The sequence below is a fragment of the Caretta caretta genome, chromosome 8 (assembly GCF_965140235.1).
Source record: "Caretta caretta isolate rCarCar2 chromosome 8, rCarCar1.hap1, whole genome shotgun sequence".
Classification (NCBI taxonomy): Eukaryota; Metazoa; Chordata; order Testudines; family Cheloniidae; genus Caretta; species Caretta caretta.
Window position 1 is genome coordinate 65,624,095 of NC_134213.1, and position 17,376 is coordinate 65,641,470.

Sequence of the window (17,376 nt, forward strand, 5' to 3'; positions counted from 1 at the left end):
AGTAATTTTCTAAACTGTTTTAGCAGTCAGGGAAACTCCTAAGCACACAGACCAACTATGGTAATCTAATTTTAGGAGGAAGCATGGTGTAGTGATTATCTGAGTCTGGTAGTCTCCAATACTGGACTTTATTTCCTAAACTCTAGTGATTTTCTTTTTCTTTTTTTTTTTTTTGAGCAAATTATTTTCAACAGACATTGTCAATTTACATCAGATTTCTGCTGAATTTTGTTTACTTTCTAGTGCTAGTGACTTTAGTTGTTACTTGTAACTGGCAGATTGAAGACACGTTCCCTGTTTTTAGCAGCTTTTTTCCTTTGTCAGCCCTCAGTATAAAGTTCACTTAATTGGACCTTTCATACAGCAGAGGCAGATGTAGTAACTGCAACTACTCAGCTTTTGAAATGGACTGACTAAATTTTGACTAAAAGAAAAGGAGTACTTGTGGCACCTTAGAGACTAACCAATTTATTTGAGCATGAGCTTTCGTGAGCTACAGCTCACTTAGCTCACGAAAGCTCATGCTCAAATAAATTGGTTAGTCTCTAAGGTTCCACAAGTACTCCTTTTCTTTTTGCGAATACAGACTAACACGGCTGTTACTCTGAAACCTAAATTTTGACTGTACAGTGTTCCTTTTCAAACTTCTCTGTGCTTCAGTTTCACTGTATGTATGAAGGCTTGCCTGTTTCAGGGGTGTTGTGGACTTGTGTTTAGAAAGAGCTTTAGATTCTCTACAGAAATGCCAAATACTGGCATAATATTCGGTTGTAGTTTATGAGCTGTGTCTCCAACTGAATTCTGTGCAAGTAGGAGTAATATTACTGACTCACATTACTGGAGTTCTTTATTGCAGTGTGCATGCACCACTTCTCCCCCCCCTCCCCCCCGCCGGTCCTATCTAGGAGCTGTGATGTGTAATAAAGGACGCCACTTTGTAGCAACATGCTATATATGTTGAGCTATGCTTTTCTATGGTCACCCTTCACAGAGGTACATAAGTGATGCATGGCGTCTTTTCTTGCAAGTTAATAGGATGCTTAAGTTGGAGCGAGAGAGGGGGCCCCATCTGCAAATGGCAAGAGTGTTTACCCTCTGGCTCACAGCAATCTCTAGTTTAAGGGTCAGATTCCCAGCTGGTGTAAATTGATATAGCTCAATTGAAATCAATGTAGACATTCTCACTTATACTAAAAGCTGGTCCTAAATCTTTGGAACAAAGGAAAACAACTGAGGGTTTGTTTTTTTTTGGCAGCTAAAAACTTGTTCTATGTAAGTTTGTGTAGTTTTGGAGAACTCATGAGATGCTACATGAGTAACATGCAAAAGAAGTGCACACAACAAAGATGCACTGAAATCCCTCATCCCAAAGGGGTTTTAAATGTCACTACTGTCAGTTGCTGTGCACCTGGCTTTCAGCTAATGTGAAAAGTAATACTACTTCTGTTTTAGTCCTTGTAGACTGACATTATACACACATGGGCGTTCTCCCCACCCCCCTTGGCAATACCATAATATGTTCAGTCTTTCCTCAGGTAAGGGAAACTTATCACAGGTGATAGTTGTGCTCCAGGTTTCAGTATCCAGTTGGTCATGCAAATGGACCTACCGATCAGGTTTATTTGCTCAATTTTCTTACAGGTCATACATTTTGGGTTTTTTACATATTAAGAAAAATATTTCCAAGGAACACTGTGTTGGATTCTGATGCGTGAAATCCATCATTTCCCACAAGTAGCAGGGAAAGAATGCCTACTAACCTTATTTCAGTTTCCACTCTTGAGTGAGGGTAACAGCTCTGGAATAAATTCAGAGAGAGTATATTTTCTCTTTTTAACTAAATGCAAGGATTTGCATAAATCCTCAGCTGGCGTAACACAGGCCCATCAAGTATTGTACAAGACCTAATCTGTTGCCAAGTTTCAAATACCTCAGTAATGCCTCTGATGGAAGGAAAGCAAATAGTTGGGGCTCTGGATTGATGTGATGGCACAATGTTTATGAAAGGAGAGTATTGTGAAAATTCGAGAGTTACTCCAGTGCAAATGCAGTCATTGATGAATTAAGATTGGGACTTTAGGCACCCCGTTCCCATCCTAAATTGAATCCTAGCTTAAAATAACCCATTGAACTAAATGTTGTTTATCTCCCAGGACCATGCAAACACAGGAGCTGGCCCTGAGCTGCTGGGCTTTTTACAATCTGGAGGGTTCCCCACTGCCCTCCTCCCTCACCCCCCCCCCCAAATGAGAAAAATGGATCAGCCCAATCTGATCTCTCTGACCTCTCTTTGCTGCAGGACAACAATGGGCAGCTCCACACCCTTTCCTTCTTCCCTAGAGGGCGTGGGGAAGAGGATTACCAGCCTAGAGGTGCTCCAGCAGCAGCTAGGACCTTCTTATGGCAACAACAATAGAGCCCTGCAGAGGGGTGTATGAAGGGTGGCAATGGGCATCTGAATTTATCTGTGCTAGGGCTGGAGGCAGACAGTGTGGCCTGCATTTATTGTATGGGGGGTATTTTAGGAAGTGACTAATCCCCTCTTGCCAAATTATTCTCTCATTGCTGCCCTGAGAAACCCAGTCAATTACCTCAACATACCTTGAAAATCTTAATAGGAGAGCTCAGATACACGTCCCCCCTACCATGTTAAAACTGGCATCATTGAACTTTCACTTCAAATGCATTTTTCATAAGAACAAAGGTGTTTGCACCATTCAGATCTACAAAAATAGTCCCTGTATTTCCAATTCTAGGAAGTCTTTGGGTGACCAAATAAAGTCAATATTCACATTCTGCAGTTAAAGGAATGTCTCTGATTCCACATTCAGAAAAAAGCCCCACAGAACTGATGCTATATATTACTGCATAATAGTGAAAGATGATGTGCATAGGTGGTTGAGAGGGCTGGTGGTGTGGTTAGTGTACCAAATTTTGAAAATGATTGCAAATGGTGGTGAAAAAGAGCTACACAGATTTTGTTTCAGTGGTGAGCACTGTGGATTTGGCTGAGCATATTTGTACCTTTCTAGGTGAGAGGAGAACACAAATTTGCTGGAAGCCAAAAATCTTTCTATGAACTCTATCAGCCTGCAAAAATACTTTTCCCTTTGAGCCAAAAAAAGAAAAATGAGATCAGAAAAGAATTAACTCTCTTGGGAAATTTTTTGCACTGATTGTGAGAATATTGTCTTAGCTTTTCCTGCGTTCCCACATTCTCTTAATTTTTTTACCAGAAAGAAACCACAGTTAGAGACTTTAAAGTACTTGTGGTATCACAGGAAACAATCATTTCGAAATGGTATTTCAAGATGTGGAAAGGACTTGGTAAATTACTGCTGTGACTTTTGTGTTCTGAAGCCAATAGGATTTCACAGGGTACATTTCTTGGCTGAATCCAGCTCTTTTGTATATAAATAAATCGCAAAGGAAAGAGCAGTTACAGGAGAAGCCTTTTATCTGTACAACTCTTTACTATTATTCCATTTGTAAATCCAAAACACAGATCCTGTTTGTCTTAAAAAAATAAGCCAAATGAGAGAATACCAATAAACTGCAATGAAGATGGTAACAAAATAACGGGGGACTTTATCCTGCAACTTCAAGTGTCTGTGTGGATTGCTTATCCATGAAGAGTCCTGCTGAGTCAGGAGCTCTGTATGGGTCCATTTGTCCACTTGCACTCATGGGATCAATGCACAAAGTTTTAAATATCCACTGGGAAAACAATACACTAAATAAGAGCCCTCAAATTATTTAAGGGCTTGATCCTGACCTTGGACACAGAGGAGTGGCTGCTTGTGTATTTGCTAGGATCAGAACAGTGCTCCTGGGGTACTAATTCTCCCCCTGACCCAGGTAACTCCCCGAGCTCCAGAGAGAACAGAGCCTTTGGGTGAGCAAGACTTGAATAAAGTAGGTGTTTTTCATCCCCCCTTCCCCGCCCCACTACTTACTATACTGTGATTAGTCATCCACCAAAGAGATTCTCTGTGCACTGTACTCCCAAACTATTTCTCGTATGTAAATGACACTATCTGAGTGACAGTCTGTGTTGGATGAACATATGTCCTAGAAGATGAGTGAGTTAGTAGACCTACCTTGCTCTCCCATCTCATCGGTTAGATTTGGTTTCCACAGAGACAGCTGAGCCAGTCTGGCAGGTTTTCACCTGGAGAGAACCCCCAGGGTGGGGACCCAGAGAAGCTGGTGTCTAGTCCTCTTAGCTGCATGCAGCGTCATGGTCCTGATGGTGGTGAGAAGTCAGGATGTCCATGTTAACTTATCCTTCCACTGAGTCAACCTTTTAGCAATTGAAGTGGCCCTGTTAAGCTCTGGGCAGGTGGATGAGTTGGCAGGGAGACCAGGCTTCTGCTTGGAAGAAGGGAAAACATTTCTCATCTGTCCTTTCCACGTAGAGGTCACCTACCATTCACCAGATTCCTCTCCACCCATCTCCATATCTATGATGAGCAACTAAAGAGATCTTCAAAAATCAATCTACTACCTTGTTCCTTTGTGAGGTCCAGTGCCCTATTTACATCCCATCTCCCCCTTTAGCCTTCCACCTTAGCTTCCTCACTTTTATCTTTGGAACTTAATCTCTGCATTGGCTTTCCGGCTTCCCAAAACTACTATTCACTTGAAATATCGTCACTAAACAATACCTCCTTCCTGATCTTTTAGCCTGAGTTCCCTCTCTCTGATCACCCTATCGCCATCACATTCATCCTTTTCCCCCCTTCTAATCTCTTCCTACTCTCATCCAACTCTTTCATGACTTACAATCCTACATTGTCTATGATCAGCCACTCATCCCTTTCCTCATTCTCTCCACTCCAGGCTCTCGCTCAACCCACCCATCATACATTTCCTCCAATCCCATTGGCAAGCTTCTGTGTGCAAAGTCCCCTGGTCACACAAGTTTCCTCTACTACAAAAATTCATAGTCTCCCTCCCCAGTTCTGCCATCTTCCTGTTCAAGCAGCATTCCTTCTGCATGTCATGCACTCTGATGCCCTGTCACCTATTCACCCATTTTGGTTCTCTCCTGAAACTTCCTCCATTTTTCAAGTAGAAACTTTTACAAAATTTGCAGTGACCTTCCCCTTCCCCTTGTGAGACTGACATGATAGGATCTGATTGGGCTGGACTTCGAAAACAATTTTATACATCTTTGAATTTTTTCCAAGTATATAGAAAGCATTTATTTGGGGGGAGACTGCATACAGTAGACAATTGGATACTATAATAAGCATTGTGTATGAAGGTGTGTCTACACAGATGTCATGTAATTGACTATTTAGGAAAGGATGTTAGTTTGGAGATAGGATGTTCACTTAGGCCCTGATCTTGAAAACATATGGGCTTGACACATGCGTGGTCCTTCTGAATGAGACTACTTGTTTAAGGCACTCATCCAGCAAATAAGTGTTGCTTTAAAAAAAAGAATCACATAGTTAAGAATAAAAACAGCTGTATTCATTATACCTACATTATAAAATAGACAATGCACCAACCTCTTCTTTTCCCCCACTGTCCTCCTTAACAATGCTATCTTCTGTTTATTTTAGATGTTTTTCTATTGCTTATATGACAGTAATCCCAGATCATGTCCAAGCATTACTGAACCCCTGTGAGTCAGGGATGTATTATGATTTCCATGTTATAGATGGTGACCTGATGGTCGGAGATTGTGACCATTGTTTAAGGTCTCACGGGTGTCTGTGACACAGCAGGAACAGAATCCAGATCTCCCAGTCCACATCTTACCCACATGACTATCTTGACTTTTTAATGGTGCCTTGAAGTTGACATCTGTGTGGTTGTGAAAGGAGATTGTAACCTTATAATTTCTCCCTCTCCCCAACCCCCAACCAAAAAAGAAAGCTGCAAGGTCTGTATATTTTAGTAGAGACAGACTCAACCCAAAACTGAAGGTATCAACACCCCAAAACTTTGGAGTGGGGGCAGGGGAAGGAAATGCAGACAGTGTTATGGCTACTCATGTCTATAATGAATCAAACCTTAAACACCATTACACTTTAGAATGAATGTAAGAAACGTGTCTCTGGATTCTCCAGTTTAGGCCAATCTCTAGTATTGATTTTAAAAACAAACCTGGTATTGTTTACTTTCCTGTAATATAACTTTCACAGTTGTATTTTAGTTTAATGTACAAGTCAGAATGACCATAATCCTATACTGGCCTCTGAAATTGCAATAGATTTAATTATTCTACGTTAATATCAAATTAATATTTAATGGTAGTTTAGGTTGTCTCAAAAGGAAACTTGCTTTGTAATAAAGCAAAGCAGCAGTTGATTACTGGTGCTTTTCTCAACAGGGCTGCATTTCACATCTATTATATGATGTGTCGTGCCATCAGGGACAAATCCAATAACTATAGGTACATAGTAATACCTTTAGTTAGATGAACTGAATAAATATTGTATGCAAGCTTTTGGGATCTCATAAAAGATTTTCTTCTAATGGAGAGGAAATTGGTGCAACTGGAGACTAACTCCAGGAGGAACTGTAAATTGGGAAAACCAATATCTACTAAATCCTCCAGTGCACTGATATTTGAAGCACTTGTGTATAAACTTCTGATTACTCTCGCCTATAAGGGAAGTCTTTATGAGAACCTGGAAGCTTGTGTAAAACTTGCTTGTTAGTCAAATGACTGTCTGTTCCTACTACACCTGCGCCTTTACACCTACTACATGTTTTTTTTTAAAAAAGTCTCTCAAATTTTCCCTTGTTATACTTACTTACAAAGACCAGATTATTGGAACCAAAAATATCTCTGCCTGGCCAAACTTTTCCTCCCCTCTGGTCTGCACAGCCTTAGGAACATAGCTGGGGTCAGGCTGTGAAGACTTTTAGACTAAGCGGTATAACAGTCTCTCTGTTTTCTCCTGTTTTTCCTGTCATAATGAGTATGTGAGGTGACTGGAGTGGGGAAGTTTAGTGAATAGAGCCTTTAGACTGACACATGCAGCAACACCTGCTGGCAGCTGAGAGCAACACTGCTGCAAACCTGCCACCCTCTGGCACAGAAAGGGAGACCGTAAAGCTTTAAGCCTAACTTTTTACAATAGCAACAAATCTACTTGTTCTGTGCTGCTTGTTTTCCTGGGGCCAGACTCCATCTGTGTGGTGTTTCATCTCGGGGAAAAGGCTTTGAAAATTAAACTCTGTCCACTAGCCTGGTACTTTGCAATCAATCACACACAAATAAAAAATCAATTTATTTTTCTACTGCTGGGGCTGACTCAGAACTAGGTACTGTGTGCTAGCATGTATCTATTCCTTACCGCTGAAATAGATTTTATGGGCCAGGTTCTCTAAAGACCTGTCAGGTGGTGTAAAGGGGCCACAATTTGACTGCAAATGTGTAGTAGAGTATTACCATGTGCTAGGAGGATTTCCTGATGTACAACTGTGCTAGCTTCAGGTCTATGCCTCAGATGTGTTGGGGAGGGATAAGTTAAATTGAGGCTGCAGAGGCAACATGGAGGAGCTCTGCTATGCTATGTCTGTGCTCCACTAACATGTGGACACCACATCAGTGGCAGAATTTAGAGCATCCTGTCAACAGCTCTTAGTTGTGTCAAACCAGAGTTGGAGCTGGAACCAAGAATCTTGAAGATCTTGACCTACCTATTTTTTCTGCTTTGTTATATGACTGACTATGGTAAAAGTAATTGGCAATAGGAATATGCAGCCTCTAAAAAATACTTGCCTGGAGACCCAATCTTTGTATATCTGCCATAAATTTTGTATTCAGAGAGGGAAAATAGTTTTCAAATCTGCTTTTGAAACTGAAATTGTGATCCTAAACCATGCTAATAGCTATTAGAATGAATCATGAGTCCATAACCCCTTGCTCACTGAGTTTCCATGTTATGTGGTTAAATTAATAATCTTGTGACCTTTCCTAATGAGAACCAGTATTTTGCTAATCGTATCAATGCATATAGAACAGATATTTGCTCCTTTTTTAGCTTGGATTTACAGTCTCTGAAATTTTGAATTTGGAAAAGAAATGGCTTATAAGTAGGTCAAATTGTCTGACTCATGGGTATTTGGTTTAAAAATATTTTTTTCTCTGCAATTATTTGCTGATCTATCAAGTCTTTATACTATAACACTTTAATTTTTATAATCCTCAATATCTTTAACAAATATAATTTTCCCACCCAGTGTCAGTAGCATCATAGATGCAGCGGGTCATGGGTTTTTTTAATGGATGTCTGTTTCAGAATTTGGTTATTTAAAAAAATGTATGTAATTTAATTATCAAAATAGCAAATACACTGTAGACAAGTCACTGACCTAAAATGTTGCCTTTAAGCTTCCTAGCATAGCTGAGATAATGGAATGATGTAAAATGACATGAAGGATGAAAACATAATTGCTCATTGTGGGTCTTTTTTTCAAATAGCTAACATTTATTCTAAAGATGAAAAGTGACAGTTATATATTTTTGGAATCACTTTCTGTAGGAAAGGAACATGCAATCTATTTATTTTTCTACTGCTGGGGCTGACTCAGAACTATATTTATAAAAGTTTATTTATTGACATTGTGGACCAAATTTTCAAAGCAGCCTCTAACCAAGAACTAATTTTGGACTTGGTACTCAGTACTTCTGTGCAAAAATGAGCAGTTAGAGGTCTACCCAGTTTACATGCACAAAATCACAAGTTTATTTCTAGGAGCAAATGCCATGTTCTTGGACACCTTAAATCAAAGGTTCTTCAAGATGAGTGTTCAAAATTCAGAGGCAGTGGCTGAAAATGCAGCCCTATAAGACTACATAACGTTGCCAAATGGCAATGATCCATGTTCTACCTTAATTCCCTGAATGCTAGTAATATTTTAATTCTGTAATGGACACATCAAAGATTCCATTTTAATCAAACACAACCAAACTGTGGTGACATTAACTTTTCAGAGGAGGCTTTACCAACAGTTCAGTTAAAAATATGATGGAAAACTTGAGTTACAATGAAAATTCAGGAAGACTTTTTTCCCCCCATTTGCCTGTGAAATTTGTGGTGGGGCATGAATGAAACAATGCACATGCAAAGGCATGGAAAACCAGATTAGTGAGCAACTTTATTTAAAAGTTGGTAACACTTTGTAACCAGCAGAATCTTAATTCAAGTGAAGAGAGACCCTCATAGTGAGTAAGTGTTGAGGAAATGTCATCGGATGACGATGAAGGTTTTTAAAAACAAACAAACCCCAAACTAGAGAAACTGAAGTCCAATTCAGGAAACCAGAGATCTGCACTGAAATTCCCGTAGGAACTCTCCTGATCCTTTATAGACCCCTTTGATTCAACGAGGCCGTGTGGAGGAAAGAAATGTGTTGTACCCCACTATCTATAACAATGATCTACATATTTCTTTTAACTCTAATTGGCAGGATTCCCCCCAAAACGGTGTCCCTCATAGACACCAAATTATACTAGCCCTTACTCTGTTCAGCAGAGGTTAGTATTTCCTCCTGCTAAATAATGTTATGGTCATGGAGAGATTAAACAAATCTGACTATACTCTTATGTTAGAAAAAAATATCAAGGTAATTAATGGTTCAAATAATCTTAGAATTGAGTATTTCCATTGGTTATGCACAATCCTTGCCTGGAACCAAGAACCCATATGGAAGTGGGGTGAGTTCAGGTTCTTGTTGGGATACACAAGTTTGACAGACCTGGACTATTCTTGCCGAGGTTCCCAAGAAAGTAATAGCCAGCTTCTAGAAAACATCAGCAAGTTCACTAAGCTTCTGCGCCAAGCACTAGGGGGTGTCTGACCCTGCTGCTTAATCCGTCACCTGCTCCTTTATGGCGGAGGCACCCACTGCAAAGACCTTCATGGAAGTAAGGGGGTATTGGCTGTACAAGGTAGCCTTAAGAAGATAGAAAATGGTGAAGGAGGAGGGTGAGTAATCACCCTTATAGACTCAAGGAATGGATCATGGTAAAGTTTGGACTCGGTGGTAACCTCCTTTGTGTAAATTAACTCTGAAGGGTCCAGTTTGCGACACCCATATGGACCAGATGCTGCATTTTGGTTCACTTTTAGCTATTATGCTGCTTGTAGTATTGTATCTGATTCCAGAAATGGCTTTACACAATGCTTATACCTGATCACCAATAAATGCAGCAATCTGTAGTGTCTAAAACATAATGATACATTATTTAAATGAAACCTTTGTTTCTAGGTTCCTGAGCCAAAGCTCTTTGAAGTCATTGGAAGGGCTCCTAATGACTCCAATGGGGTATGAAACTAGGGTATTGAGGAGATGATTGAGCAGGGGCTCTGAACTAGGAAGGCACACAGATGGCACAGTGATGAGTGACCTGATGAAAATCTTAGATGACTTTTATTCTTCCTGATAGTTCAAGTGCAACAAATGAAGCTATTTTTACCAGTTCTCTGCTTTATATCCTAATTAGGGAAAGTAGAGCATAAAGTACAGTGTGTGTGCAGTGAAAGGGGAAGCAAGCCACCGTCAAGTGTGCTGATGCTGCCACTGTCAAATGTAACTATGCTGTGAACTTTCTCTCCCCACCCACATACCTCAGCATGAACAAAGCTGAAGAGAATGCCTTGTGGCAGGTAAGGCCAGATTATCATAATGTGGGTGTAAAGGGTGTATCTGCAAAATGTACATTGTGTCCTAAAGCCTCTTGCATGTAGCTGCAAAAGTCCTTTGCATATGCAAACTGGGTAACTGGGCATCCACGTGTTATATGCCCAATTGCCAAGGAACACCCACAACTCTTTTCCTGGTAGAAATGTATGTGTCTGTAGGAGAGAACACTATTTTCAGATGCAGTGTTTAAAGACAGCCCATGTACCCTACAGCTGAAAAACCTTGCATTTAGTGTAATAAACTGCAGAACATGCAGGGGCTGTGTTTCTCATGTAAATGGTGTTGCAGTTCGTTTGTAGATCTTCAGTTAGTATAAACTGGTATAACTCTGCTGAAGTCAGTAGATGTATGCTGACTCAAACAAGATGAGGATCTGACCCCATTTGTGAATTAGCTAGCAGATCAGCAGCAGCTAAAACTTCTGGAATGATCTCATGCAATTATTTTGGGGGAATACAAAGATTGTTCTCGGGATAATGCTAATAAGTTTTCCTCAATAATATTCTCAGGGTTACAGCTGCTGCTTACTGTTACTGAGTCCTCTCTCTTCCCTCCTTCCCCCGCCCCCCACCTTTCTGTATCTCCAAATATCTTACCTGAAATTCTTCAGTTCCTGTTAGCTCTGTAGCAGTTCTTGGCCTTTTAACAGGATCCAGAGTCTGTGGGAGGGAAAGGGCAGTGGGCTTGGTAGCCTCATCATCTCTGTCTTCCTGATAACGAGCAGCATATTGACACTATGAAAATGCCATCCAAAAGCAGTTTAATGTAGATGCACCAGCATGAGTTTGACTTGCCATGGCTCATTATTTTGTTTCAAATACAGCAATTAGCGCTGGGTGTACTTTATGATATTTAGGAATGTTTTACACATCAGATGGTGATGCTGACTTTTGAGAGCAACCACCTGGGCCCAACTCAATTTAGCCAAAATATTTCTGTATCTTTTTTTCTGATTTCAGTGGTACAAAATGCTTATGAGAAATTGTTTTAAAATGGTTTCTTTCACCACTGAATTGTTGACTCAAGTATCTTGTGCATCTTGCTATTCAAATAAATTGGGGGTAACTTGCTATTTCCCATAGGCATTCTGACAGTTTAGATATCTCATTCTTTAGTGGGATTGCCAGGTGGCCAGTTTCTGATCGGAAAGTCCAGTTGAAAGGGGACCTGTGCAGTCTCTGGTCAGCACTGCTGTCTGGACACCGCAGTTACTGTGGTAACCGGACTTTTGATCTGCCTCTGCCACCAGGAAGGCTGGAAGAGCAGCTCTTTCTGGAGGAGGAGGGATCCTGACAGTGCACAGCACCTGAGGAGGTGGGCCGGCAGCTGGGCTTGCTACCCATCCTGCCTTCTCACCCTCCCATTGCCCTGGTTCTCTCCATCCCCTTGCTCCAGGGATAGACACTCCCTCCACCCCTCTGTACCCCAACTGGGCAGGCAGGCTCCATATCAGCTCCTCCCACCCCAGCTCTGTGGGCAGCAAGTGAGTCCTTTGGGAGGGGAGAGTAAGTGACAGGGTGGCCTGTAGTATTTGGGTTTGAAAAAATGGAAAGTTGGCCACCCGAGGGTGTGTCTAATACAGAATGAAGTCATAACTATGACAATGTTCATCTGAACGTTGCTTTGCAGCATTGTCTCCTATGCCTGAAATCTCTGAATTTTGGCATCTTAGAAGCATACAGTTTGGCTCAATTTCAGACTTGCGCTCCATCATCAGAGCCTAATGGGAAACTTTGAGGCTTCAGTATGAAGAGCAGTACTGAGAAATGAATGGCAGCAAACTTGTTATCTTGAGGAGGTTTTTGTCATTGGAATTACAGTTTTAATCAGGAGCCATTATTTAAAGCAACTTAGGTGCAAGCTTTTGTTTGCTATCACAAATGCATCATCCACAACCCTTAATGTCCCTATTCATGTAATTGTGTGTACATGAAACAACATAGGAGGAAACTGGGATATGTATCATCAGTACATCCTATTATTTACTGAATGAAGAGTCCAATCCTGCTTCTTTTGAAGTGCATGGCAAAATTCCAATTGACTTCACTATTGGAAGGATAGGCCCTTGGTTAGCTCACCAAGCTGTGGGGGGGGGGGAGGAGTTTTTATTTTTTTTATTTTTATTTTTTTAAAACAGTTATCACTGAAAAAGATACCATTGCTTGGTGGAGAAAGCCACAAGAGAATAAGAGAAATTCTCCTTTGACAGTACCTTGGGTTCTGTATCATTCTCTACTAATGAGAAAAAAAAACAGAACTTCAAAGCTGAACCCCTCTCACTTACAGTGGGCATCAATTTAGAATCCCTAGATCTGAATCTGTCTCTTTGGTTTTGGCCCTTGTTCAGATATGAGCCTAGAAAGGGGCACTTGCTTTCAGTACCAGTCAGGCTGAAATTTCATAACACAAGATCTTCTGAGACATCCACTATTGCTGTCCAAATCTTCTGAAAACAGTTCAGTATTTCGAGGCTGTCCAATGCAAACACTGGCCTTGATTCCATCAAACCAAAAACTCTAATCCCAGCCTTAAACCTCATCTAAAATTAGAAGCTGAAGGTCTCCTAACAGAAATTGCTATGTGGCTGTGCCAGGTATGTCTGCATTTGCAGGCCTCAGGGAAATGCTCACTAGTTGTGACAAAGTGAAATACAGGAGGAAACTAGTATCTCAATATACAATGCTGAGCTAGTGAACATGCCTGTTTCTCTTTCATCACTTGATCTCTCTAGAACAGAGTAGAACATTTCTGTCTAAAAGTGATCTTGTTTGCATCTGTTTTTCCCCATTTTTTTGAGGGAACAACCAGCAAGTCCACTTTATGGGCAGAAAGATGATGCAACGGGTCCTCCCCACCTTCCATTTTAGTGTAAATTGGAGTTTATAGTGAGTGCCATTTTAAGATGTGTTGGATGGTTGTTCACTTTTACAATAGAATTTCAGGAATCCTCATTATTTAAATTGGGTTTACCACAATATCTGCAGTGCTTTCTGATTGCATAGCTTGTGGTAAATTTCCAGGTTTTAATGGCTCCCTTGGTATATGCGCACACACTCTGAAGACAACTCTTATTTCTGTTTGAGATGGAACCTATTCTTCTTTAGCGCCTGTGGAAATGTTCTGGTTTGTTTTGGGGGGTAGAGGGTCCTCTGAGCCCCTCCCTGCACTTGGGGGGAGGGGCTTTTTAAGGGCTGGTGGTAAAGTGTTCTGGTAAATAAATTGTTTTCAATAGCCATGTTGTAAGAGACTGCTGTTTATGTTGTTGCCTGCTAATGCATGCTGCCCACTTTCTTTAAGTTTTAAAATTTTAGAGAAATGTCTGTTGTTCTGAAGGGAAATTATGTTCTGGAGAAATTGCTCTCCAGTTCAGCAAATGCTAAGTCCTGCATTGCAGTGAGATGAAATACACTGATACAAAGTGGACTTGGCTACCTGGGACTCGGCAAGGAATGATAGTCGATAAATGTAAATGTTGGCATTTGTAATGGCACTGCATCATTATGCTTGGCTGAAAGGCATGGGAGTTAAAAGCTCATTTTAGGGAGCCTTGACTTGTCTGCATTTGGAATATTGTGTGAATTTCTGGTACCTGTAGTTTGAGGAGGATATAAAACAATGCAAAGAAAGGCAAAAAAGATATAGAATTTGATTAAGGGTGAATGAGGAAGTTACAGTTGAACATGCCTATCTGTTTGCTCTTTAATTGTATATGGCCCACTACTACTCTGTACAGCAGAAAGAATTCAAAGTGGTTGGGCACATATAAACATAAATCTGATTATGGTTTTTAGGTATCTTTTGAAGCGTAACCATATAAAGGCAGAAAAGAGAATAAAGTACAGTAGTTGCAAATACAGAAGGACAAAGAGCAGTGCTGCAATGTATAACAAAAAATGTGGGTTTCATCATTGGATGTTCTTGTGGTTAAGGGATTTTTCCTTTCTTCCCAGTAACACATGTGCTTGGGACTTGGCAGACCTGGGAACGGAACCCAGGTCTTCCACAGACTTCCTGTGTAATTTTGGGCATGTCATTTAATCTCTACATACTTTGCTTCACCCTCCTGTAAAATAGGGATAAGATTTCCCTCCTTCATAGTAGTATTGTAGACCAGTCCTCTGTCTACACAGCCCCTCAGTTTGGACTACAGGAGTTGCATAGGGCATTAGTGTACTGCACTTTGACTGCCCAATGTGGATGCTGCTGGCATGAACTAAAAGGTACTTAGTTTGTCTTTTATCAACAGGATTACATTAATCCAAACTAGGTACCTTCTTAGTTCATGCTAGCAGTGACCATGTGAGGCAATTAGAGCATAACAACTGGGTGCTCTTCAGTTCCTAGTGTAGATAAAGCATAAGTAATGACTTTGAAGTGTTCTTCCTTCTGTGGTAGTGAACATCGGATTCTTCATCCCTTGCAGTCTTTAAGTCAAAACTGGATCTTTCTAAATGAGGCACAGTGGCCTGCAATGTGCAGGAGGTCAGACTAGATGATCACAGTGGTCCTTCTGGCCTTAAAGTCTGCATCTATGAGCTCAAACATAAATCCAGGGCTTGATCCAAAAATTTTTGGGTGAAGTTCTCTGGCTTGTGTTATCCAGGATGTCGTGCTAACTGCAGGAACACTCAGAGGAAATTTTAAAAATCTGATCTTTAATTTAATGTAATTCCAGTCATGCTGTTGTGACCACTGATGAGGGAACAGCAAGTGGTTTATCAAAATAGAGAACTGTATTTTACCCCCTTAATCTTTCTATAAGGAAGATAAATCATAAACTAGCATTCCTATTAACAGTCAGGATCCATTGCGTTCCCTGTAGCTTTGATATGCTTGACCTCATAGTATATATTACTGTGAGTGAATTACTACCAATGGCATTTTGACAGGTTTCAGAGGAACAGCCGTGTTAGTCTGTATTCGCAAAAAGAAAAGGAATACTTGTGGCACCTTAGAGACTAACCAATTTATTTGAGCATGAGCTTTCGTGAGCTACAGCTCACTTCATCAGATGTTTACCGTGGAAACTGCAGCAGACTTTATATACACACAGAGAATATGAAACAATACCTCCTCCCACCCCACTGTCCTGCTGGTAATAGCTTATCTAAAGTGATCAACAGGTGGGCCATTTCCAGCACAAATCCAGGTTTTCTCACCCTCCACCCCCCCACACAAATTCACTCTCCTGCTGGTGCTAGCCCATCCAAAGTGACAACTCTTTACATAGTCAAGTCGGGCTATTTCCTGCATAGATCCAGGTTTTCTCACATCCCCCCCACCCCCATACACACACAAACTCACTCTCCTGCTGGTAATAGCTCATCTAAACTGACCACTCTCCAAGTTTAAATCCAAGTTAAACCAGAACATCTGGGGGGGGGGGGGTAGGAAAAAACAAGAGGAAACAGGCTACCTTGCATAATGACTTAGCCACTCCCAGTCTCTATTTAAGCCTAAATTAATAGTATCCAATTTGCAAATGAATTCCAATTCAGCAGTTTCTCGCTGGAGTCTGGATTTGAAGTTTTTTTGTTTTAAGATAGCGACCTTCATGTCTGTGATTGCGTGACCAGAGAGATTGAAGTGTTCTCCGACTGGTTTATGAATGTTATAACCGGAAACCTACTGACCGCTATTCCTACCTGCATGCCTCCAGCTTTCACCCTGACCACACCACACGATCCATCGTCTACAGCCAAGCTCTGCGATACAACCGCATTTGCTCCAACCCCTCAGACAGAGACAAAAACCTACAAGATCTCTGTCAAGCTTTCTTACAACTACAATACCTACCTGCAGAAGTAAAGAAACAGATTGATAGAGCCAGAAGAGTTCCCAGAAGTTACCTACTACAGGACAGGCCTAACAAAGAAAATAACAGAACGCCACTAGCGGTCACCTTCAGCCCCCAACTAAAACCCCTCCAACGCATTATTAAGGATCTACAACCTATCCTAAAGGATGACCCAACACTCTCACAAGTCTTGGGAGACAGGCCAGTCCTTGCCTACAGACAGCCCCGCAACCTGAAGCAAATACTCACCAACAACCACATACCACACAACAGAACCACTAACCCAGGAACTTATCCTTGCAACAAAGCCCGTTGCCAATTGTGCCCACATATCTATTCAGGGGACACCATCACAGGGCCTAATAACATCAGCCACACTATCAGAGACTCGTTCACCTGCACATCCACCAATGTGATATATGCCATCATGTGCCAGCAATGCCCCTCTGCCATGTACATTGGTCAAACTGGACAGTCTCTACGTAAAAGAATAAATGGACACAAATCAGATGTCAAGAATTATAACATTCATAAACCAGTCGGAGAACACTTCAGTCTCTCTGGTCACGCAATCACAGACATGAAGGTCGCTATCTTAAAACAAAAAAACTTCAAATCCAGACTCCAGCGAGAAACTGCTGAATTGGAATTCATTTGCAAATTGGATACTATTGATTTAGGCTTAAATAGAGACTGGGAGTGGCTAAGTCATTATGCAAGGTAGCCTGTTTCCTCTTGTTTTTTCCTACCCCCCCCCCCCCAGATGTTCTGGTTTAACTTGGATTTAAACTTGGAGAGTGGTCAGTTTAGATGAGCTATTACCAGCAGGAGAGTGAGTTTGTGTGTGTATGGGGGTGGGGGGGATGTGAGAAAACCTGGATCTATGCAGGAAATAGCCCGACTTG

At 41.1% G+C, this 17,376-nt stretch overlaps 1 protein-coding gene across 5 annotated transcripts in view; it reads right to left on the reverse strand.

Annotated features, from left to right (window-relative positions):
- Window positions 1-17,376, reverse strand: part of LOC125641564 (uncharacterized) — a 123,797-nt gene that overhangs the window by 11,975 nt on the left and 94,446 nt on the right. For 3 of the 5 annotated variants that reach the window (XR_012669675.1, XR_012669672.1, XR_012669674.1), the window contains exons 7-8: window positions 11,271-11,333; window positions 4,101-4,371 (exon numbers count right to left, since the gene is read on the reverse strand). The gene's annotated coding sequence lies outside the window, so the exon portion shown is untranslated. Of the gene's footprint in view, window positions 1-3,439; window positions 4,372-11,270; window positions 11,334-17,376 lie in introns of those variants that run through there. The other 2 variants (XR_012669673.1, XR_012669676.1) reach the window with 2 other exon arrangements.